Here is a 25,315-nt window from a genome sequence, read left to right as displayed (position 1 = left end):
TGTCAGTGCATAAGAATCTATTTGAGACCTGACTTTCAATTCTTTAGGATATACCTCTACCTAAGAGTGGAATTGCTGGGTCATATGGTGACTTATGTTTAGCTTTTTGAGTAACTGTCCCACTGTTTTTCTTAGCAGCTATTTTGCATTCTCACCAGCAATATAGAGAGGGTTCCAGTTTGTCTGCATCCTGGCTAACATTTGTTATTTTCCTTTTTTTTTGATAATAGCTTTTCTAATGGGTGTGACTCATTGTGGTGTTTGGTTTGAATTTTTGTTTTTTTCTTTCTTTTTCTTTTTGGTACTGAGAATTGAACTGAGGGGTGCTCTACCACTGAGCTACATCCTTAGCCATTTTTATTTTTTATTTTGAGCCAGGGTCTTGCTAAGTTGCTGAGGCTGGCCTCCAACTGGAGATCCTCCTGCCTCAGCCTCCTGAGGATTACAGGCATGTGCCACTCACTGTACCTTGCTGATTTGAATTTTTCTTTTCTTTTGTGGTGCTGAGGATTGAACCCAGGGCCTTGTGCGTGTGAGGCAAGCACTCTACCAACTGAGCTATATCCCCAGCCTGCTGATTTGAATTTTTCTAATGAGAGTGATGTTAAACGTATTTTCCTGTGCTTATTGTCCGTTTGTATATCTTTGGAGAAATATCTATTCGAATCATTTGCCTCTTTTTAAATAAAAGTATTATTAATCTCTTCCCAGATATGATTCACAAATATTTTCTCCCATTCTGTAGGTTACATTTTCTTTCTAAAAAATATTTTTGATTTTTTAATTGACACATAGTAATTAAATATATTTCTATAGTGTGATGTAGTATCTGTTTTTGTTGTTGGTATTGTTTGGTTTGAGACAGAATCTTACTGTGTTCCCAGGTTAGCTCAAACTTCTGGGCTTAGGGGATCACTTGCTTCAGCCTCTTAAGTAGGTGGGACTATAGGCACCCACCACTGTGCCCAGTTTGATAGTGTCTTTTGATGTATAAAAGTCTTAAATTTTGTTGAAGTCGAGTTTATCTATTTTTTTTGTTGCCTATGTTATTATTACAATTTCACTTGTGAAATCATTACCACATCTAATGTCATGAAGCTTTTCTCGTGTTTTCTTTTAAGGGTTTTATAGGTTCACCTCTTATGTTTAGGTGTTTGGTTCATTTTGAGTTAATTTTTGCATACAATGTGAGGTGATGATCCTACTTCATTGTTTTGCATATATATATGCAACATATATCTTGCTGGGAAAACACTATGACACTATGATAATCAATTGACTCAAGGGTTATATTTGGATTCTCCTTTCTGTTCCATTAGTGTACATTCATGTCCTTATGCCAGTGCTGTTTTGATTACTGTAGTTTTGCAGTAACTTTTGAAATCAGGAATAGGAGCTCTCCAACTTTGTTCTTATTTTAAAGATAATTTTGGGTCATCATTTTGTCAAATTCTGCAAAAAAGCCCGCTGGGATTTTAATAGAGATTGCCCTGCCTTTTTTTTTTTTTTTTTGAGACAGCGTGTCATTGTGTTGTTCAGGCCTCAAACTATCTTCCTGCCTCAGCCTCTTTTTCAAAAATTATTATTATATTTTTGTTTTTTTGTACTAGGAATTGAACCTAGAGGCACTTTATACCACTAAGCTACACCCCCAGTCCTTTATTTTAAGACAGGGTTTTGATAAGTTGCTGAGAGTTATGCTGAGTTGCTGAAGCTGACCTCTAACTTGAGATCCTCCTGCCTCAGCCTCCCGAGTCAATGGAATTATAGACATGAACCACTTTGCTCTGTACTTCAGTCTCTGGAGTAGCTGGAATTACAGTTTGCACCACTGACTTTGGCAGTATTAAACCTTTTAATTCTTGAGCCTGGGATGTTTTCCCATTTATTCTGTTCTTTAATTTCTTTCAGCAATATTTTGTTCAGTGTACAAACCTTGTGCTGCTTTTGTTGAATTTATTCCTAAGTATTTTATTCTTTTTATGCTAGCCATAATTTCCATTTCAGATTGTTTCTTGCTAGATAAAAATATTATTGATTTTTAAATATTGATCTTACATCCTGCAACCTTGTTAAACTCGTTTATTAGCTCTAATACTTTTTGTAGTGGATTAGCCAGGATTATCTATATATAAGATTTTGTCATGTGCAAATAAAGAAAGTTTGATTGTTCCTTTCTTATGTGGATATTTTTCATTTCTTTTTCCTATCCTGGCTAGAACCTCAGGTATAATGTTGAAAGAATTGGTGAGAGCAGACAGCTTTTTGAAAGAGTATTTTTAATAGGATTAAAATACCTGTGGTCAACAGTTACCAATCCTGTCTGTTGATTTTAGACAAATTACTTACCGAAAAATCAAGGACATCAATATATGTTCTGGCTACCTCACAGGGTACAGAGGATTCAAGAAAACCACCATGAAGCTAGCAAACTTTACAGTGTATATGGGTGAAGTGTCTACTCTTTAGGAGCTCCTAAGCTACCCGAGGAGGCAAACTATGCATGGACGTAATTATAAAAGCAAGATAACACGTGCTTAGAGTGATTAGGGCTATGAATGGAATGTTTTGGCACACCATTAATTTCTGTGGCAAAAACAGTTTAGTGTTACATAGAGAAATGGCTTCAAAATTTAAGATACCAGTAACATGGGCCGCCATCCAGATTGGTTTGGATTCCATTTAATTTATTCTTTATTATAAATTAATATATTTATAGCATAACTAAATCCAACCCTTGTCCTCTGCAAAATATAACACATCTTGTTTTATAGAATTTTACTACAATTTTGCATCCTATCAGTGCCCACAGGCAACTTTAAGTGAAAAGAAAATCTGGTAAATTAGGGATTGCATTTGTTTTCTTTTCATTTGGGTAGCTTAGGTAGACTGTATAGTATTGTTCCAAGCACTCCTTATTTGAGATTAGCTTGATAATTTTTCCCTATGGGGCCTGCATTTTGGATTATAAACATGTGAGAATATAGTCCATGACATAGCGGATGGGTTCATAAGTTCCTTCCGGGTTCTAACACAGAATCATGCTGATGATTTGTCAACAGGCTAATCTTGCCACATTTAGTGCTGCCCAGTCGCTGTGCTGTCGGTGGCACTGCGTAATCTTTGTCTTTGCTGGTCGATTTCAAGGGCTCCAATGGCCAAAGAATGGTTGGTCAGGATGTGAGAAAGCCTAAATGCTTGTGGGTACTGATGCTGCAGGATCGTGTGAATGAGTTTCTTAGAGCGCCTCCCTCATAGGGTGGGAAGGAGGCTTCCACTCCCAACACCCCCTCCTCCCTCCGCGGAGATATAGCCACACCTTCCCCCTATCGGCACGGAGCAGGTGGCCAAACTCTCGGGACATCGCGCCGCCGCTGCCGCCACCGGTGGCCCGGCCCGTTCGTGTGTCACGTGACACGGGTCAGCTGTGCCGCCGGGACCCCCGGGCACCGCGGCAGCGACCGCCCAGCGCTAGGTCTTGAAATCTCATCTTTCCTCCGCCCCTCCCCCCACAATCCCGGAAAAAGGGGGAGACCGGTGACGTCATCATCCGGGCACTCGTCGGCGGGGCTACGGTTCACAATGGAACAAAACAAGCGTCCCGAGTCAAACTCAGCGACGCGGCTGCAGCTCACGCGATTAACCCTGTCCTCGCCATATACCCAGCCAGTCCCCACCGCCCAGCCCCTTCTTCAGCGTGGTATGCTAGATGTTCTCGGGCCTCCCATCCCCCCCTTTCGGTCCGTCCTCGTGCCACCTCTGCCCTCGTTCAGTTCCCAAGCCGAGGGGTATGGAACACTTTGTGGCCGTAGCATGACCCTGGAGGGGCTGGCCGGAAGAAACGGTACTGCGTGAACAATCTTTACCGCATTGTCTCCCCCTCCCCCAACCGGCTCTCAGGGTTCTGGGCGTCTTTCGCCAGGCCCGGCCCCCAGGCGGCTCACGCGGTTCTCCCAGGCTCTGCAGCCGGGGTGGAGGGGGAGAAGGGGATAGCTGAGAGAAGGGGGGCTGGGCAGGGGCAGGGGGAGGATCGAGAGGCGGGGTCTTGAGGGGGCGGGGTCTTGAGGAGGCGGAGAACCTCGGGCCTTTGGGCGGTGCTGGGGGTAGTGGGAGTCTGCGCCGCCGCCACCACCACCGCTGCTGCTGCCGCCGCCGCTACCGCCGCCGCCACTGGTCGAGCGGTTTTTTTTTCTTTTGGTTTGCCGGATCCGCCATATTGACGAGGACGCGTATCCGCGGCTGCGGAAGCTAGTCTCCGCTGCCGCCGGAGCCGCAACCTCTCCGCACCCGGCCCGTTTGGGCCTCTGCCGCGCCGAGCCCCTCCCCGCCTTGCACAGCCCACAGGCCTCGCGGGAGACCGCTGCTGCCGCCTCTCTCTCACGGGAGGCGGCCGCCTTAGCGCCCGGTGCTCGGCTCGGCTCGGCGCCGGGAGCGAGAAGGTAGCCGCAGCAGAGCGACCAGGCCTGGAGCGGGGACAGAGGCGGCGTCTAGGGGAAGGTGAAGGTGCCGCTGCAGGAGGAGGAGCGGGAGGAGGTGACGCAGGAGAAACGCACCGCCCGGAGCCCTTCAGAGCTCAGCTAGAGCCCCAGCCCGAGGGGAGAAGGGGGAAGAGGGCCGCTGCCGGCCGAGGAGGAGGAGGAGGAGGAGTCGGCTGCGGCCACCGCTGCTGCAGGGTGGACACGGTGAGGAGCGAATTCCAGCGCTCGTGTGCAGCCCCTTAGTTTTAACGCCCGCGTTCCCGAGCCCGGTCGCCGCAGCCTCTCGACACTTTGTCGCCCGTCACCCGCGGGACTGGGATGCTCCCAGGTTAGGCCTTGCCCCGAGACCGAGGTTTGCCTTCCTTTCTGCGTCCCGCCTCCGCGTGTCCCGGTTCTGAGAAGAAGACGCCTGTGTCGTGCGGTGAGTAGCCAGCCGCGCCGGGGCGACGCGCCTTTCCGGGGCCAACAGCTGGATGTGGGTGAAGGGAGGGGGGTGTGTGTGAAGTCCCTCCCTCAGTGTCTGCCGGCCGGGCCGGGGGCTTCCCCGCGGCCCCCTCTCGGGCCGGGCTGGCCGGCCGAGCGCGGGGTTGTGTTCTCTGCTTAGCCGGTGTCCCGAGAGCGTGTCTGTGTGTTTTGGACTGTAAGGGAAAATGGCTGACGGCTCCGTCCCTCCCCCTCCTCCCCCTCCTCCCCCTTCCCGTCCTGTCTGGGGCCGAGTAGGAGGATGGAGTCTCCGGGCGCGGCGTGCAGCCCCCCCCACCCCCCATCCGCACCGGGGGCCGGGTCAGCGCCGGGGGCGAGCCGCCCCCGCCCGGGGCCTTGCTGCCCCGCGGAGTCGCGGCCGCTCTTCTCCCCAGTCTCTTTCCACTTGACACCAAACGCCATTACTGAGGTGGAGTGATTTGGAGCGGTAGGCCTCGGCTACGCCTGGCTATCAGGCCTGACGACTTGTCCGCCTCCCCCCACCCTCCCGCGATAACCCGCAGCTTCTCCGCGGCCCTGTGGTCTGGAAGTCGGAGCCGGGTTATCGGCCCCCGGCACCTCCTTCGCCCCCCTTCGTTGCCCAGGGCCTGAGCCGCGAAAAGATGTTTTGATGCAGAAATCGCTTCCAAGTGAGCTTGGACCTACCACCTTTCTATTTTTAACTGTTTCTGCGAAAATATTAGCATGTGAGAGTTTGTTAGTGATAAAACCTTGGGGTGTGAGGCTTCGGGTTGGATAAATGACTTATTTTTCATTCATTGTGAAATATTTAAAGAGTTAGGGAGCAGGTGTCTACTTGTTTTGTTTGGCTTGTTTTGTGTTTGGTGTGGATTTCTGCAGAGACTGGAACTTACCCTGGGGTTTGAAAGATTTTTTTTTTTTTTTTTAGTAGCTCCTGATTAAATTGTTATTTTTTGGGGGGGGGGTTCCGTAGTTATAACGTTAATTGCATTTTCATGGTGCAGTTTACAGGTGTGTATAATTGATTCAGATTGTCTGAATTTAACCGAGTTGTAGGTTTAGGTATAATATTCATGCTTTCTTTTGGGAGGAGAGAATGTAGCCTTCTTTTACCTTGAAACCCCGGAGTCTAAATACCGTTCGTATAATTTCACTCTTGAGGAAGAGTCATTTTGGGTGCATTAAGAAAGTTTTCAGCAGGTACTTAACCCTCTCTTGGAGCTGATTATTTACCTTTATGATAGAGGACTAGTTAGCCTTGATTAGCTTGGCTTTCTTAACCCTTACACTTGAACTTAAAAATAGAGACTGCAAACTCCTTTAGATCTCACTGGTCGACTGATTCACTGGGCTGCCATTTTGGTTTCAGCAAAATGCCTTCCAAATTCTTGGAAAAAAATATGCAATAAATTTACAAAGAAGTCAGTATTTGTTTTCTCAATTTTTAAATTCATGTGCTTTGTCATATTTGTAACTGTAACCTTTAAAACTATTGTTCCAGTGTTTGGCTTGAGGGAAAACTTGAAGTATTCTGAATCGATATTCCAAGGGTGAACTCAAAAATGTTTTTGATATTTTCTAACATGTTTTGCTTTCTCTGATTTAAAAACGTAACTTTTAGACTATAGCGTTTCTTCTCTTGACTCCTTTTCATAAAATTTTTCCCCGTGAACATGTAACTGTTGTTAATTCTTGTTATCTTAATGTTCTGCTGCTTCTTTTGTTTGCTGACCTTGGTAGTTTCTGAGAATTTCTGGAGGGACTAAATAACAGCAAGGACACTACATGTGAGAATCTATATTCTTTCAAAAAGTAACTTCGAAGGGTAGATTTTACCTTTCACCAAATTATTGAGGTATCTTGTTGGTATCCCATAGCCCTCTTATTTTTAATATCGGTGAATGCTCAAGTAGGATTTACTCGGCTCTTTTGTTTTCCAGGATCTTGAAATACCTTTTCTGATATCTCAAGAAGACGAGAGATTTCGTGGATATCTCCTCAGAGATCATTTTTCTTTGACGTGGTATTAATAATGCTGCTTATAGTTTTGAAAATGGATGTTTGCCATGAATTTGCCAGTCATCCAGTTCTTGATTAATTGGATACATGCAAGCCTTCTTTAGCGTATTTTTATTTCATGAGATCAATTTTAATGTCTTTATGCACTAGTTTCAGAATTTTAATATCGAAACCAATCCTTAAATCAGGTTAAAGAACGTTATTTGAAATACATACATATGTGCATTAAAGGATTATTTCTCTTTTGAATCTTTTGGCAGTAAGTGGTGGGAGGGGTTCTTACCCCATGGTTATTGAGCTACTAGTTGATTTTTGTTCTAAAAGAACGTAATGCTTTCATTTATTGCCTGCATTATATTTTCCCTTCATGCTGGTAGGTTTTCTGAATCTTGAAATGGTTTTCATTTCAAAAATTGAGAAACAGGATTCTGGTTTCCATTTGGTTCTTTTTAAGAGCTATATATTTGAAAGCCATCTATTATTAAGTTCTTGTATATTTTAGCATAGTCTTTTTAAACTATTTGGGGAAGAGTTAATACATTGACCTCAACTCTTATAATCATTTGGGAGTTTTTAAAAACCTGATTCCTGTGTCTCACCCTTAGGGTGTCCGATCTGGGGCTTGGGCAAAGATATATTTTGAAAGCACTGTGTATGATTCTGATATGCAGAGTTGAAAACTTTTAAGTGGATAAATAAGTGAATGGATTTTCCCTGTTTTCAGTTATCAGTATAATTAACTTTATTGAGTATTATATGTCAGCACTATTAAGCATTTACATTTATTATGTACACAGTATTATTTCCATTACACAGGTGAGGGTCTGAAGTCTGTGGGGCTCAACCAGTGGTGCTTCAACAAATGTGCCATGTTAGTGAAAAGATATTGATTACTGTTTTTTTTTTTAAATTAGATCTTTTGAATTGTTTGCTATACCGAATACCTTTACATTTAGTTTTAAGTCTATCAAAATGTAATTTGAGAAATATCTTTGGCAAGGGAGATGTTGAAATGAAACTTTGTAGCAAATAGGTTCTTTGTCTTCCATATGTTTGCCACAGTGTTCAGAGTGATAGTTAAGTTGATGGGTTTGTTATGACTAAAATAATGTTAGACAATTTAACATTCCTAAAAGGAATTTGTGCCTGATAGGTTATTTAAATTATCCCATAAGCGAATGTTTAGTATTGTGAAATTCTGTTACCTTGAAAATTCTGAGTTTTATTTAGTTTAAAACTAGTTTAATTTTCACAAAAAACTTCAAAACTAAGGGTTTTGCTTTTGCATTTTTGTGGCATCATTTGATAATTGTTTCGTGGAATGAACAAAATAGCAATAACAGACATTTGTTTGGTGTTTGTGTAATTTCTTTGATCCCCTTTGCTACATTCTGTGTGGGAAGAAGAAACTTAAAACTGTAAGATCTCTCAGCATTCCTTTTTTTTTTTTTTCCAGTGCTGGGGATTGAACCCCAGAGCCTCCTGCATGCTGTAGCTCTACCAGTAAGCTGTACAACTATCCCTATGAGCATTCTTAATATGACATAAGATTATTCAAAGCTCTTTGTTAAATTATCATAGAAAATAGGATTTCAGTATTAAAGTTAATATAATTTACATAAGGAAAAGGAAATATTTGCACATATATATTGGGGCTTGAATTTATCATTCAGTTATTACTATTGGTTATAAAGTGATGATCATTGTAATATACTTTTTTTTAATCTTTATTTTTATGTGATGTTGAGGATCAAACCCAGTGCTTCACACGTGTGAGGCGGGCGCTGTTCCACTGAGCTACAGCCTCAGCCCCATATAATATACTTTTTAAGGAATGGAATGTGATACTGTATTGTTAAGATATTTGACCTAAAATTTATTCTAACATACCCATGTTAAGTCCTGAGGCCTTTAACATACACCTCTGTGTCCTATATGTATATTCAGGAAATGAGTTTCCAATTTGATTCTTAATTACTTCCAAACAGGGATTTTCTGCCCAACTGTATATCAGAATCATCATTAGAGCTTTTTCAAAGTATTTTTGCCTAGGTCTTATTCTCTCTAGATTGTAGTTGGGTAGATTTGGAGCAGGACCTGGGCATTTAAAATAAACTTCTGGTGTAGCTAGCTACTAAGGTATAGCTACGGTTTGTTTGGCTGCCGCTTCTTTTTTGTTTTTGTTTTTTTTGGGGGGGGCAGTTCATTTTAGGGAAAAGGGAGGTGAGACCCTTTGCATTTTGTTTTTTACCACTAGGCAGCAGTATTCTTGCATGAATTTAGTTTTATCAGTCACATTGCCAAAAGTTCCAGACTCAAACACAGTGAAAAACTCAGACACTAGATTAATAGGTGTCAGGTCAGGGATTACACACACACACACACACACACACACACACTCTTTCACATACGTGTATCTAATACGTTAATTCGTCACTTTTGAGAACCTTATGGTTCAGTTCCAAAATTAGTATTTTAAATATCTGTGAAGGCATTGCTTTCCTTTTAAAAAATTCAAATATTTATTGGGGTCACATCCCTAGCTCTTGGTATGATCTTTTAAAATTCTTCACTCTTTTGCTAATACTCTTCACTACTTGGAGTCACTTGACCCTAATAATCCTTCTGTGATGAGTCTTAGAATAGATCTTGGTGATAGTCAGACCCCCTCATTTTTCAGATGAAGCAAATGCATGCCTCAAAGACATGCAGTAGCATGACTAAGATAGGCATGTATAGATTACCTTTTTCATAAAGCTATTTCTGTATGCAACAAAGTACATTATTTTCTAAACCATTACTTTGTAATTTATAAAATTACTTTGTAATTTATAAAATTAACACTGAGTTTTCTCCCTCCTGATGGATATGGTCCAGGATTCTGTCCCTTTTTTGTGTATGTATATTACAGATCACCTAGAGTAATGCCATTCACAATAACTGTAACTGATCAATCACACTAGCTCTGTACATGTTAGACTAGCATGTTAACCATTATCAAATGAATTGTTTGCCTTGGGATGATTTTGAGCTTGGTAGTCTTGGATATTAGATCCCATTCTCTGAAGTCCGAATTGGGACAAGAAGAAATTTAACCAAAAAAGAGAGCGGGGGAAGCCTCCCATTCCTGCTTTTTATGCCCATTTCCTTCCTGTTGACTGGTTATTGAGGGTTGTAAGTTTTGGTTGTTGGTTACATCTTTTTCCATTATTTTTAAAAATATTTACTATTTTTTAGTTGTAGTTTCACACAATACCTTTATTTATAGGTGGTGCTGAGGATCGAACCCAGGGCCTCTCGCAAGCCAGGCGAGTGCTCTACCAGTGAGCCACAACCCCAGCCCCTACTTGGAACTACTTAAGTCTACCCCTTAACTTTGACCTCAGAGAGTATGGAAATTGTCTTATGGTATTAGGTCCACATTTTACCTTAACAGAGTGTTTTGTCTGTGATCAAGATAATGTTAGAAGGATTTGGTTATTTTCTGTGATAAGACCTCTAACTCAGAGCAGAGATCAGCAAACCTTTTCTGTGAAGGCCCGGATAATGAACATATTGTACTTTGTGGGCTAAGGCAAAATCAAGGACATTGGATAAATTTTGTATTAATGAAATTAAAGATAGTCATGTATAATTCAAGTCTGAGTACAATAGAATTTGGTGTTTGTGTAGAGGGTAATACACCATTTTGCTTAATTGGGGTTTAATCCCTATTATCAAATTGACAAATATTTCTGTATGAAATCCATTCTCAGTTTGTGGACTAAATAAAAACAGGAGGATGAATTTGGTCTGTGACCATGGTTTGCTGGCTCCTGGTTACTAGCAGTGGTTCCCAAACTGGAGGGCTTATTAAAACAAATTGCTGTGCCCACCCTCAGAGTTTGATCCTGTTTAAGTTTGGAGTGGGTCCCTAGAGTAGGCATTTCTAACAAATTCCCATACTGGGAATCATCCTTAGAGAAATGCTGACTTAAAGATTAATTCCAGCATATCCTACTTTTTCTTCAGGCTTATTACTTTGTCTAAATCTATCTTGAATCTTTTTTATTTTGTATTTTATATTAAATCCAATAATTGTCTATTAAATTGCCTATTATGTACTGGGTATAGTATTATGTATTAGGTAATATACAAGGTAACAGGAATACAAGGTAAGAAAGGATTGTTCCTGTCATATATACTGGTTAGAGTGAATTTAAGAATCAATTTCCAGAAACACTTTAGAGGTTAAGAGTCTGTGAGACAACACCATTTTGAAAGCAGGCCAATGGTGTAAGCTAAATTGGAAAAGGGCATTGTCAAACACAGTAATATTTCATTAATTTGGTGTCTTGGGGGATAATGTTCTTTATAAATTAATTTTCAAAATACCAAAGCTTGCTACTTAAGCCATAATTTAATATTTAATGGAAAGCTTTCTAAAGATGTTATGCTTTCTGTAATTTGTATCTGATTGTGAAGTTAGTATGTTCTGTCATAAAGAAAAAGATTGGGGAGCATAAGGGGGTAAAAGATAAAAGGTAAACAAAAACCCCACCTCTACTGATATCACCATATAGAAGCACCCATATTATTTGAAAGGTCTATTTTCATTTATCTTTAATTAGATGGGAAATACTGTAGGTACACTCCCTCCCCATTCTATTTTTAAACTTTCTATAAATATTTTTCATAGCCCTATAATCTTTTAAATGAGTTTATTATTACATAACTTCCTCCATGACTTTTAAATTCTTCTTCTTTTTCTCCTTTTTTTTTTTTTTTGTTATGCTGTGATGAACTTTTTGGGGTAAATGCTTACCTCTGAATTTCTAATTATTAAAGATCCTCTTGAGTTACATAACCAGTTTAATAAGTCACATTTTCACAGATCTTCTGTCTTCTGCCTGAGGACTTGAGTATGTGCCATGTGTTCATCCTGAAAGGCTTTTTTGCTGTATAGTTTTGAGTCATGGTCTCAATAAGGTAAGGTGCAGGCTGGTCCAAAACCCCTGGACTTAAGGGATCCTCCTGCCTCAGCCTCCCAGGTAGCAAGCAGTACAGGTACACACCACCATGCCCAGATGAAAGACATTATTTTTATATTCCCCCCCTTTTAAGAGACAACTTTTGTAAAGACTGTTCAAAACTCTCGTCATAGTTAATTTTAATATAACTTTACTACTTGTTTTCCCATCATTTTTCTTGTGATCCCCTATTCCCCCTTTACTTCTCTCCCAATTCTCCATAAACCACCTCCCATGTGTTCCCACTTCTATGATTTTGTTTTTGCAATACCCTATTTAAAAGGGTTTTTTTGTAGTTGTAGATGGACAGAATACCTTTATTTTTTAATATATTTAAAAAAAAATTTATGTGGTGCTGAGGATGGAACCCAGTACCTCACACATACTAGGCAAGCGCTCTGCCACTGAGCTACAGCCCTAGCCCTCCAGTATCCTTTTTAGGAGTTCCCTTTGTTTGGTAATGCCAGTTATATTATGAACATAATTTCTTTTAAGCCTGTTTCATTTTACGTGTCTGTTGATTTTCTCTTAAGTAGTTACTGATGTGTACAGAATACTTTACATGAACACTGAAAGACTCCAGGCTCTTTTTTTTTTTTTATTAAAATTTTTTAAATGATTTTGTTTTCTTGATAATATATTTTTATTTTTGTAAGTTGTAGTTTTGGCCTTTGTTTCCTTAATGTTCTGTGAACTAGGGAAATGACATGACAGTGCAGATTATAGTTGGATATATCGAGGGTCTTTTATACGAACTTTACAATGAGCCCTGCTTTCTGGATACTATACCTTTTTTTCCATTGAAAAAATGTTAGTCTTCAATTGTGATAGATTTAGTTTTTGTATAGTCTCAACTTCAACCCCAAGCCTCTCCTTTCTTAAGTCAGTCAAGTTCAGACTTCTGTGCAGTACTCACGAAAGAGATTTTTTTCTTTTTGCAAAATAGTACTGCCAGAGAACAATTTGGTTTCAAAAGCTTTACTGTGTTTTTACACCTATATCTTGTTTACTTGCAAGTTCAGGTGTATTTTTATAAAAAATGAGTGAAAAAGCAAACTGAGTATCTTTGAGTCAAGGAACTGATTAGGGATTTGAATCTTTAACTTTAGTGGTTTAGGTTGTGCTAGTTGGGTTATGTTGACCTTGTTAGGTGGTGGTGAATGAAGTAGAAAAATATGGCAAATGTTATTGAAAGATGAAGGTAATGGGGGTTTGTTTTCTTGCTTTCTGGAAGCAGGGAAAACCCCTAAAACCATGTGACTTTATTGTTTGACTTTGAAAGATTTGACTTCTGTCACATTTTCAGGAATAAATTGTTAGAGTTTTTGTTGTTGTTGTTGTTTTTGTTTTGAATCAGGGTCTGCCTATGTTGCCCAGGCTGCCCTCTGAACTGGCCATCCTCCCACCTCAGCCTTCTGAGTAGCTGGTTATTACAGATATGCAACCTCCTTGCCCAGCTCAGGAATGCATTGTAAATTAAAGGATGATGCCAATGTATAGCATTTGTCTGGATTCTTAGGGAAATGACTACAGGAAATCTCACTTACATACACACACACACACACACACACACACATATATACACAAACATACACTTGTTGATGGACCTTTATTTTATTCATTTATTTATATGTGGTGCTGAGAATCCAACTCGGTGCCTCACACATGCTAGGCAAGCACTCTACCACTCACTGAGCCACAGCTTGCGCTTTCATTTACATATATTTAATCAGTGTGTATATGTCTATTTACTGTGTCTTTTGTAGAAGTATATTAGTGAGTTACCAGAATTCTTAATGAGTTGTTGACTTGGAGCTCCCTGAGCTCAGGCAAAAGGGATTGTGGGGCCAGACCTAGAGTTGGTGGAAGAACCTAATGGAGTGTGTTCAGGTGTATTCCTTGTCTGATGTCAGAGCATGTCATTATTTGAGCCATATAAAAGCTAAGGATTGCCTTGATACTCAGTTCATTGTGAGAAGGGGAATCCTGTCAATGCATCATAAAATCATAGGACGATTATTTGGTTTCTATTCAGGTACATAGCCTTAAGAATCACCTCCAAGTGTGTTCTCTCCCCAAAATTACTCAAAACTCTTACTGTGCCAGCTAGTCCAGTCTGCTGTAACAAGATTATCCCCCTTCCCCTTTTCTTTTGTATTGGGGATTGAACCCAGGGGCACTTTCCTACTGAGCTACATCCCCAGTCATTTTTATTTTGAGACAGTCTCCCTAAGTTGCTGAGACTGGCTTCTAACTTGTGATCCTCCTGCTTTAGCCTTCCAAGTTCCTGGGATTACAGGCATGTACTACAGTGCAAGGTTTTCTTAACCTCCCCAGCTAATCAAAGGGTCCATAGCTGACCCCGGTGCTCCAATCTTCATATTCCCTGGTTTTATTATTGGAGCTCCATCTCCTTTGAGCCACATGCCATCTTTGAGGAGTATTTTCTAATTCTCTCCAATTGGGAGTGGTCTTTATTTTCTCTGAACTTGGATAGCATTTTTCCTATGCTTCTGTTTTGTTCTAAACTCTTCTATTTTTTCTTTGTATTTCTTCAGAAGCAGCTCCTGGGAAGGTGGCTGTGGGAGAGGTTTCCCTTTACCCCCCTAGTTCTGGGGATTGAACCCAAGGGTTTGTGCTTGCATGTGCTCTGCTACTTATTTTGAGACAGGATCTCACTAAGTTGCCCAGGCTGATCTGGAACTTGTGATCCTCTTGCTTCAGCCTTCTAAGTAGCTGGGATCATAGGCCTGTGCCACCACTCATGGCTCTGAGTGGTCTTTTATGAGTGGCTGCAACTTTCTTTAGTTTAATTGTGAGAGAGTAATGGGTAATAAAAAGAGCTCTAATCTCAGTGAAAAGGCTTGGCTTATAGTTGTAACTACTAACTAGTGAGCAAATGGTTTAACCTCCATAAGATTATAAAATGAAGAACTTGGACTGGGTGATGGCTATCTTACTGTAATGACTAAATTGAATTCATTCAATAACATTTGATACAGGGGGAGTATAAAGATAATTAATCTCTACTTTCAAGGCTCTTAGGTCAAATGGGCCAGACAGACAACTATCCAGTTGAGTAAGAGCTGTGTGGTATGAGGGGCTGAGGAGCACTGGTAGAGCTTGTGCTTAGCACGTAGGAGGCCCTGGGTTCAGTCCTCAGCACCTCAAAACAAAAGTAGAAAATGCAGTGGTAAAAGAGTTGAAGAAATTATTTGGTTTGGGTTTGGGTGTGGTTTACTGGTCCTCAGAGGTGTGCCTTTTTAAAAAAAATTTTTTAGATGTTGATGGGCCTTTATTTTATTCATTTATTTATATGTGGTGCTGAGAATCGAACCCAGTGCCTCACACATGCTAGGCAAACACTCTACCACTGAGCCAGAACCCCAGCCCAGAGGTGTGCCATTTTGTTGATGGCTTTTATAGATTAGAACAGGGACTTCCAGAAAGGCAAAGGATCGATGTGAGATAGGCAAGGTTTATATACCGTGACACTGTTTGGCCATATTATTGTTTGTTGTGGGATGCTGTCCTACTCACTCCTGACCTCTCTCCACAAGTGCCATTCCTCTTAAATTGTGACAACTAAAAATTACATGAGACATTTCCAGATGTGCCCTAATTGAGAATCATTACTTGATAAAGGATCAATGAAAAGTGAAAGGATAATGTTTGTGGAGGAAAAACTAGCAGAATGTAGACGGAACACTGGAGTTACTGAGAGGGATGGGGCATGAAGATGAGACTACAAAGGTAGTTTGAGACCGAGTCACAAAGGATTGTTTGAGTGTCATGTTAGGGCACTTAAATTTTGAGATAATGAGCTAGGCCTTCATGTTTAAGTGAGACTGTATGTGTACATTTGTTTTTAAGGTAATTCTGATGCCTACATTGTGTTGGAAGAGAGATAGCAGGGTATTGGGACAATGTTTTAATAGTTCTGCTAAGTGATGATAAACAATGATTTAGAGAATGGAATATAGAGGAATGAGATTCACAGGGCTCCCATTGTATGAGGGATGTGCTGCTAATTTGACTTTGGCTTCTCTGTCACCATTGGAGTCCTGAGCAAAATACTTCTCTTGTCTTCTCTTTCAACTCCTTCTCCTAACCCCAGTTCTCTTTCAGTGATTGCGGTTGCTGTTTGAGGTGTGTTGAAAGGGCAGAGAGAGAAAGGAATCTGGGTTATAGAAGTGGATTATTAACATACGTGTTTTTCACCTTCACCCTTCCCAAATACAGGGGGCTAGAATCTGGCATCAGAGTGTGTTAACTCTAGGCTCTGCTTACAATCCTTATTACACATATAGAGCACAATTTTTCGTATCTCTGTATGTTTAATGGCATTCATATTTTACGTAAGAGTGATGTAGTGGAGGGGTAACTGGATTCCAGTCAGAAGGGCTGTATTTTATAGTTCCATTTATCCCACACTCTGTATAAAATCATTTCACTAACTTTTTGGGTTCTTATTATGCTTATGTGTAAAATCAAGGTGTGTATACAAGACACGACTTAAGGTAGGTCTTTTGTTTTTACCCTTAAGTTTTTAAATTTTACATTTATCAGCAGATATGTGGATAAAACTGGAGTCTTGAGAAAATTTCAATTAAAGCAAAATAAAGTAAAAAGTTAATAGATTTAGGAGTTGTTGGATTGGCACGTAAATGGAAGGATAGTGTAACAATTTGAATGTTTCCTCCCCTATGATTCTTTGTCTTTGTGGGGTCTGGGAGGCTTTGTTTTATTTAGAATGGGTTAATTGTACTTGGCTAATAGCTCATAGTGTGAATTTAAGCACAATACACTTGGTAGCCAGGGGTATAATTTCTTTACTGGCAGAGCAGCTTATAGTTTGGTTAAGGTTTAGAGTTGTTTTGCTTTGTTTTCTAGTTGGTTGTTTTTTGCAGGGTGCTGGGAATCTACCCACACAGGCTACCACCAAGCTACAACCCTAGATCAAAGCTTGGTTAAGTTTTTATCTGAAGTTTGGCTTAACTTTTAAGAGCATTACAGCTGTTAAAGTGATATGGCCAGCTAGGGAAAATAATATTTACCGGGGAATCATGTTTTTGGAATTGAGGATGAAAGTATACAGGTACGTACAGTAGCAGTGAGTTTTGTCTGGCATAGATGATTTAGAGAAAATACTCAGACCTCATTTTCATTATTGTAATAGAGCCAGCAAAAGAAACTTATTTTTTAATTGTATTTCTTAGCCTAGTCATTCTCAAACTTGGTCTCAAGATTTTTATGCTCTTAAATTATTGAGGACCCCAGAGAGATTTTATGTGGGACTACATCCATCAATATTTCCTATTTTGGAAATTTAAAATATATCTTTAAAAATTATGTATGTATTTAAAAATAACCCATGGCATGTTAGTGTATTTTTATGATAAAGAATTTTTCTAAAAGAAAAACCTTGGTGAGATCGGTGACTTTGTTTTACAATTTTTGTAAATCTCTAGAAGCTAGATTCTCTGTTTTTTACTTCAGTCTGTTGTGATATAATATTTCATGTAGCCTCTGGATGAAGTCCTTTGTAACAGAGAGAATGACAGTGAAAATGGCAAACGTCTTATTAGGGAAATAATTTTGACCTCAATCCCCTTGAAAAAAGATCTCAGAGACTCTAGGAGTCCCTACACCACACTTTGTTTTGGGGAAAGGGTACCAGGGATTGAACCCAGGGGCGCTTAACCCTACTGAGCTACATCCCTAGCCCTTTTTATGTTTTATTTAGAGATGGGGTCTCCATAAGTTGCTGAGGCTGGCTTCGAACTTGTGATCCTCCTGCAGAGCTGCTGGGATTAAAGGCCTACACCACACTTTCTTGAGAGAACCAGTGCAATAGAATGCCAAGCCAGAAGAATTCAGTATTATTGAGTGACTACTTATCTACTGTAGATTCTTTAAACTGAAATTTATAACTTACATATAATAAAGTGTGCTTTCTTTCGTGTGTGTGTGTGTGTGTGTGTGTGTGTGTGTGTGTGTGTGAGATACCTGAGAACCCAGGGGTGCTTTACTACCCCTGAGCTGCATCTCTAGCTTTTTTTTTTTTTTTTTTGTTTTAACTTTTGAGATGAGACCTTGCTAATTAGCTGAGATGTCCTTCAACTTGCCATCCTTTTGCAGCTTAATGGAATTTATATATTTAAAACTCCATTAGAGAAATCAAGGCAAATGTCCATCAAGTGATGAATGTATATGTATATATTATATATAAAATGGAATATTTAGGAATAAAAGAAATGAAGTACTGATACATACTACAACTTGGATGAACTTTGAAAACATTCTTAAGTGAAAAACACCATTTACAAAAGACCTCATATTATATGATGCCATCATATTATATGATATCCAAAACATTTCAATTCATTGAGACACAGAATAGGTTAGCTTGGGGCTGAAAGGAGTGTGGAGAGAATTGGGAGTGATTGCTACTGATGGGTATGGGATTTCTTCCTTCCACCAGGGATTGGACCCAGGGCCTCACACATAAGCCTGTGGTCTACCTGTGAGCTACACCCTCAGCTCTGGTATGGGGTTTCTTTTGGGGGTGAAAAAAATATTCTGAAATTGATGTGGCAATAATTGTACAACTGAATATATGAAAACCCAGTTAATTGTACACTTTATCAAACGGTTTGGTTATATGAATTAGATCACAAGGCAATTAAATACATGGTAGATAATCTCATTGAAAAGGAATTTGAAATTCTTTGGTTTCCTTTTTCAGATCCTTTACACCTCTACATTTGCAACTTAAGCAAACTAGTCTTGGGATCTTCCAGGCAAAAAGATGCACACAAAATGCTTATAATTAATGATTTGTTTTGAAATGTTGACTATGATGAAAATGAGATTTTTTATTTCATTGTGTTGGACCAGCATTTCATGACTGGATTTATAACTTCTAAAAGTGTTGATAATTTTGACAAACATGATAAATGCTATTAACAGAAATTGAGTTGTTTATCTTAACCTGTCATTTCAACAGAGTAGAAGGATAAATGTTACAGGAGGTTTGAGTACCTGATATGTGACTTGTTCTTAATATTTTAGGTCAACATTAATCACTTTTTTAATTGACTGATTTGTTTAGGGACTGGAATTTATTGGAACCTCACACCCTTTGTAAGTATGTAGTAAATAAAGGAATATATAAAAGTGTATCTTTGTCTTGAAAAGAGACCTAGTAATATGTACATGATAAATCCTCATATAATATAGATGGTGAATATTAACTTTTTGTTCCAGGGTTAGAACTGTAATGTGTATCAATGACAAAGGAAATAGATGGGTTGAGGGGGGCTTTTTCGCATACAGTAGTGGGCCTCACAGTGTTGTGGCAAAATGTCCAAGGGGAGAAAAGATACAGCATTTCCTAAATTTGGAGCACTTAATATCCAAATCTTAATATCCTTTGAGCCATCCCTCCCATTATCTGCAAGATTCTGGCCTTTTAAGTATCTCTTTGTTGACCTTGAACATTGAATTTATGTTCAAATTAAAAGTTGTTTTTTTTTTTTTTAAAGCAAGTCTTCTCATTTCTATGATACTGTTGATCATAAGTATGTGTACTTTGGATTACCTGAATGACTTTGCCTTATAATCAAGAACTGATAGCATTTCAGTACTTATTACCTCTGTTTTTTTAATGTCTTGGTGCTCAGTTGTACCATTTGTTTTGTGGGAATATAGAGATAAACTTAACACCTGAGTTGTGGGCTCCAAGGGCAAATGATGTCACAACACACCATGTATACAAAGTGGTATAGTAATTCAAGTAGAAGTAGGAGAGCTAAGTCTCCCATGTGATATGATATATAAAACTCAGAGGAACCCATGCCTTAGCAGAAATATGCTGCCATCTGTCACATTCTATTAATATTAATGATTTTGTTTATATTTAGTTTAAAAATTTGTCCTGATTTTATAGTTATGTAAGAGCAGTAAACACAAGGAGTTTAATCCTAATTTCATTTCTGCATATATTTAAGGAACATTAAAATAGAAAGTAACTGAATTAGCTTTAAAAAAATCTGTTAAAGTAGAACAGAATTAGTAAACTTGAGCCAGCTTGGTGGTGTTGATAGGAACCTGGTGCTTGGAGTTGGATTATTGGAACTGAAACTACAATGCCAATGTTTACTAGGTTATTTCTGTGTTTGTGTGGGAAAGATACTTATATTTCCACCTGAAAGGATGGTTCATTTGTTTATCCTTTCATTCAAGGGATATTAAGTTGTATAGCACTGCGTAATTTTGATGTCAAATTGTTATGGTTTCTTTAATCTCCCCACTGTTGCATTTTCTTCCCACTATCACATTTTCTTGGGAGCCAGCACAAACTCTGAATACTGTGCTGTGAATTGTCTTATGTAGGGTAAGATATCTTGACTTGAAATGTACCTTTTAAAAAGTAGGACTAAGTAATTTTAAAGTATAGTAGGATTTTGTGTTAATTGAATAGAATTTATTATTTATTATAATAAATTATAATAAATTATAATTATAATTATAATAACAGTTTACATTACTAAAACTGTTGGAGTTCGCTTATATTGGGAGAAAATCCTGGTAATTTATAGTTTGGAGAATAATTTTCCCCTGGGCTGGTGTGGAGATCATAAGGAGCCTCTGAAGGTTCAAATATAAGAATTGTCAAGAGTCAATAACAATCTGATTAGCATTTCAAGAGAGAAATAACCAACACTTGTTAAAACACCTACCATTTACTGGGTTCCTTCTGTGTACCTGGCACTTCACATACATTCTCTCATTAAAGCTTTCCAACAATTTCTGGAGGTGTTAGCCACCTTCAGAGAAAAAGATGGTACTTGAAAATTAAACATCATCTGTTGAAGGCCTTTTATATTGCAGTATATATGCATGGCTGAAAAAACCCTTGCATTCTACAAAATTGTGCACCAAAAAAAAAGAAAAGAAAAATGGGATTGAGAGCAAACTGCTCAAAAGTGATGTTACTTTGTAATTAGAGTACTAGCAAGACGATAAAAATTGTAATAAAATAAACAGGATAGTTTAAAAGGTCTTAAATTCATGACAAACTATAATAGATGACTTTTTAAGAAAGGTATGGTAACCTGATGGAAGGGCTGGGGTATAAAGAAGGATTGAGGTTATTGTGTTGAGACAAGGCTGAAATGCATAAAGATCAGATAGAACCACATAAATGCTTTTAAAAATAGCATGTGGGCAAAGCCAAGAGGAAGAATGTGGGGGATAGAGATCTGGTCCAGACCTGTAACCCCTACCTCTGTGCCGAGTTCAGCTTCTGTTACTCACTGGTACAAAACATTAATATGTTCGGGGAAGCTGGCAACTACCATTCTACTTTCTTTATAAATTTAATGATTTTAAGAGTACTTCATATGAGTGGAGTCAATACAATATTTGTGTTCTATTGTGACTGGCTTATTTTACTCAATGTAATATCTACACGGTTCAACCATCTTTAACGTAACAAAATTTCCTTCCTTTTAAAATACGAATAATACTGTGTTATTTGTACATACCACATTTTGTTTCCCCATTCGCCTTGGACATTTGGCACCTTTTGGCTACTGTGAGTAATGTTGCTGTGAACATGGGTGTACAAATATCTGTTCAAGTCTTTTTTTTTTTTTTAAGAGAGAGTGGGGGGGGGAGGGAGAGAGAGAGAGAATTTTCCAACACTTATTTTCTAGTTCTCGGCGGACACAACATCTTTGTTGGTATGTGGTGCTGAGGATTGAACCCGGGCCGCACGCATGCCAGGCGAGCGCGCTACTGCTTGAGCCACATCCCCAGCCCCCTATCTGTTCAAGTCTTAAGGCACTCGGAGGAATAACTGCCAGATCTTAGTCATATGGTTAAATTCTAGAACTTTTTTTGAGGCTTAGCCATATTGTTTTTCATGCAGCTGCACCATTTCACATTCCTGTCAGCAATACATGAGAGTTCTGATTTCTTCCCATTCTTGTCAGCACTTACTGTAGCCATCCTCCTTGGTGCAAAGTGGTATCTCATTGTGGTTTTTATTAGCATTTCTTTGGTCAAAGTTGAGCATCTTTTCATATGCTTACTGGTCATTTGTTTTTCTTCTATGGACAAATGCCTATCAGATTCTTTGCTCATTTTTTAATTGGATTGTCTTTTTATTATGAATTCTTATATTCTCAATATAAGTCTTTGATACACGATTTATAATTTTTTTCCATTTTGTGAGTTCTCTATTCACTGTCTTTATAGTGACCTTTGAACCATAGGTTTTTTTTTTTTTTTTTTAAGTTTTTATTCTTTTCGGTGAATCCAGGGCCTCTCACATACTAAGCATACACTCTACTACTGTTAACACTCCCCACCCCCACTTTAAGTTTTTAATTTGGTGGGGGAGGATACCGGATATTGAACCCAGGGGCACTTGACCACTGAGCCACATCCCCAGCCCTATTTTGTGTTTTCTTTAGAGACAAAGTCTCACTGAGTTGCCTAGTGCCTTGCTTTTGCTGAGTCTGGCTTTGAACTTGTGATCCTCCTGCCTCAGCCTCCTGAATTGCTGGGATTACAGGCGTGCACCACCACGCCTGGCAAAGTGTTTTAATAAAATCTAACTTAACTGGTTTTATTAATGTTCTTCCTGCTTTTGATGTTTTATCTGTAAGAATCCATCACCACATCCTAGATTGTTGAGCTTTTGACCGTAAGTCTAGGTCCTTTTGAGCTAATTTGTGCTGTTAATGGGAAACATTTTTATATGTAATAATCCCAACAGTTCATTAAATACAGGTGGTTGTTTTATGCAATGCATTTCAAATGAGTTAAGAAAGAAGAAACACATTCATACTGTTTCCTTTTTGCCGTACTAGGAATTGAAATGAGGATTTTGTGAAAGTACTTTGCTCCTGAGCTATATATCCCCAGCTTCTGTGCTTTTTTTTTTTTTATATAATTGCATAATTGGAGTTACCAGTCCTCTTAGTGATCATACCTACCAAACTCTCATGCTGTCAACTGAATTTTTTGGGAGAGGGAAGGCGGTTACCGGGTATAAAACCCAGGGACATTATACCACTTGAGTTACTTTTTATGTTTCATTGTGAGACATGGTCTCACTCATTTTCACAGGCTGGCCTCAAACTTTGCTAGCCTCCTGCCTCAGCCTCTTTGAGTCAGTGGGATTACAAGCACGGGCCACCTTGTCCTGCAAATTGATTTTTTTAACTCCTATTTTGAAAGAAGTTTTGTTGATGGCTTTGTTTTTCTCTTTCAACACGTTGAATTTGCTCCATGTTTCTGATTGAAAAATCTTCAGCTAGTCTTATTGAGAATCCTTCCTGTGATGGTTCGCTTGCTCTTTCAATTCAATTTTCAATTTCGAAATCTCTGTATTTGCCTTTGGCAGTTTGATATTTCTCATTTTGCATCTCTCCGTTTAATAAGTGATTTTCATTGAATTTGGAGCAGTTTTTGACCATAATTTCTTAAAATCTTTTTCTTTCAGGGACTCTAATTGTACATGTTAGTGTGCTTAAAATTGTGTCACACATTTCTCTAATTCTTTGCTCATTTTTTTTTCCTCCTTCAGATTGCTGTATCTAACAATCTACATGTTTGCTGATTGTTTCCTCTGATGATTCAGCTGCTGTTGAACTACTCTGGAGTTTTTCATTTCAGTTATTGTACCTGACTCTTACTTTCTGTGTTTTTTTCTTTAATCTCTGATAGTCTTTAAAAATTGTCATCCTTCAAGTGTTTATCCTTGAGTCCTTTTGAACATACTCATAATAGCTGTTTTGAAGTTTTTACTAACAGTCTGACATCTAGACCCTCTCAAAGCCAGATTCTTTTGTATACTTTTTTCTCCCTGTATGAGGGGCCACATATTCTGTTTGCTTGCCATGTCTTGTAATTTTGGGTTTAATACTGGACCATTCATATTATGTAACTTTGGATACTGAATCCTCATTCACCCCAACCACCATGGCCTTTGTAGTTATTTGCTTGTTTATTTGGTGACTGCCTAAGTGATCTTAAATTCTATCTAAACCCCTACCCACCACCATTATGCAGGCTCTGATGTTCTTCAGAGGGCTTAACCTTAGTCCTGTACGTAGTAGCCACCTTAGGGTGGGAGTGGTTTTAGTTTAGCAAGGCTTTCTTGGTAAGTTCCTGTCTTGGGGCAGGTCTGCTCCATTGACATGCTATGTTAGCCTCTTCTAATTGCTGCCTGGTTGCTGTATTGTTTTACATGATGCCTTGGGATATAAATTGCCCCATGGTCTTATTCTATGAAATTCTCATGTTTTGGGGGGATAAATTACCACACCAGTGTTGGAAGTTTATTTTGACCTCAGGAAAGTTATACTTAGCTCTCTGTTTCCCTGGTTCTCTCTGGTAAACTGAATCACCCCCCTCTTAAACCAAGCAGAGTCAGTTTACTTTGAGAACTTTAGAATTTTCTATTCTTATGGGCAGCCTTTTCCCCTGGCAAAAACTTTCAGAATTGGTGCAGGATGGTAGCTCATTTCTCTAACTGCCCTGCTTCTTGAGCAGGGTGCTGAGTGGAAGCAGCAGCCTCTGGTCTTCTCAGCTTATCTCCTGTCTTAGAACCTTGGCTCTGTGGGTGAGGTGGGGTGATGGCCATCAGGACTGCAGTATTCTTGGTTTGCTGCACCCAGGGTTGATCTTCTGCCCCAACAAGTGCTTCCTGGATGGGAAAAAATAAGAACCCCAGGCTTTTCAGCCACTCCTGGCTTGCACTGGAGGCTCTGCAGTTGGGGGTGATGGATGAGAAATGCTGGTTGCCTTCCTCTACAGGGGGAGATCCCACCAACTGGGAGGGAGGAGCCCAGAATTCTGGTACTCATCTGAAGTGGAGCTTCTGTCCTGCTGAGCTGGTTTACGTGCCAGGCTGTGTTCTAACTTTAGTATATGGTAGGTTTTCTTGATTAAAAGTTTCTTGCCTTCCTGTATGTCCTTAGGACAATTTCCAGAGACTTTAAATGTTTTTATTTAATTTTTTTTAAAACCTGTTATGGTTTCTCTGGGGAAATTGCCCATTGAGCTTCTGATGCCACCATTCCAAAAGTCATTTTTTTAAAAAAATATTTAGTTTTAGGTGGACACAGTATCTTTATTTTTATTTTTATGTGGTGCTGAGGATCGAACCCAGTGCCTTTCGCATGCCAGGTGAGCGCACTACCATTTGAGCCACATCCCCAGCCTCCCAAAAGTCATTTTTTAAGCTGAATTCCAGCGGGTCGCTCAGGAGGCTGAGGCAGGATGATCATGAGTTCAAACTCAGCCTCAGCAACAGTGAGGCGCTAAGCAACTCAGTGAGATCTTGTC

At 39.5% G+C, this 25,315-nt stretch overlaps 1 protein-coding gene across 7 annotated transcripts in view; it reads left to right on the top strand.

The window, feature by feature from the left end:
• Usp9x (ubiquitin specific peptidase 9 X-linked) overlaps positions 1-25,315 on the top strand; it is a 135,301-nt gene that overhangs the window by 17,440 nt on the left and 92,546 nt on the right. For 2 of the 7 annotated variants that reach the window (XM_026387564.2, XM_026387557.2), the window contains exon 1: positions 4,107-4,899. The exons of 1 other annotated variant lie outside the window; for it this stretch is intronic. The gene's annotated coding sequence lies outside the window, so the exon portion shown is untranslated. Of the gene's footprint in view, positions 1-4,106; positions 4,900-5,498; positions 5,591-6,862; positions 6,946-24,882; positions 24,902-25,315 lie in introns of those variants that run through there. 4 more of the 7 variants (XM_026387559.2, XM_026387561.2, XM_026387562.2 and 1 more) reach the window with 4 other exon arrangements.

Source organism: Urocitellus parryii, chromosome X (genome assembly GCF_045843805.1).
Source record: "Urocitellus parryii isolate mUroPar1 chromosome X, mUroPar1.hap1, whole genome shotgun sequence".
Lineage (NCBI taxonomy): Eukaryota > Metazoa > Chordata > Mammalia > Rodentia > Sciuridae > Urocitellus > Urocitellus parryii.
Note: the sequence above shows the minus strand (reverse complement) of the source record. Positions and strands in the feature narration are given on the sequence as shown.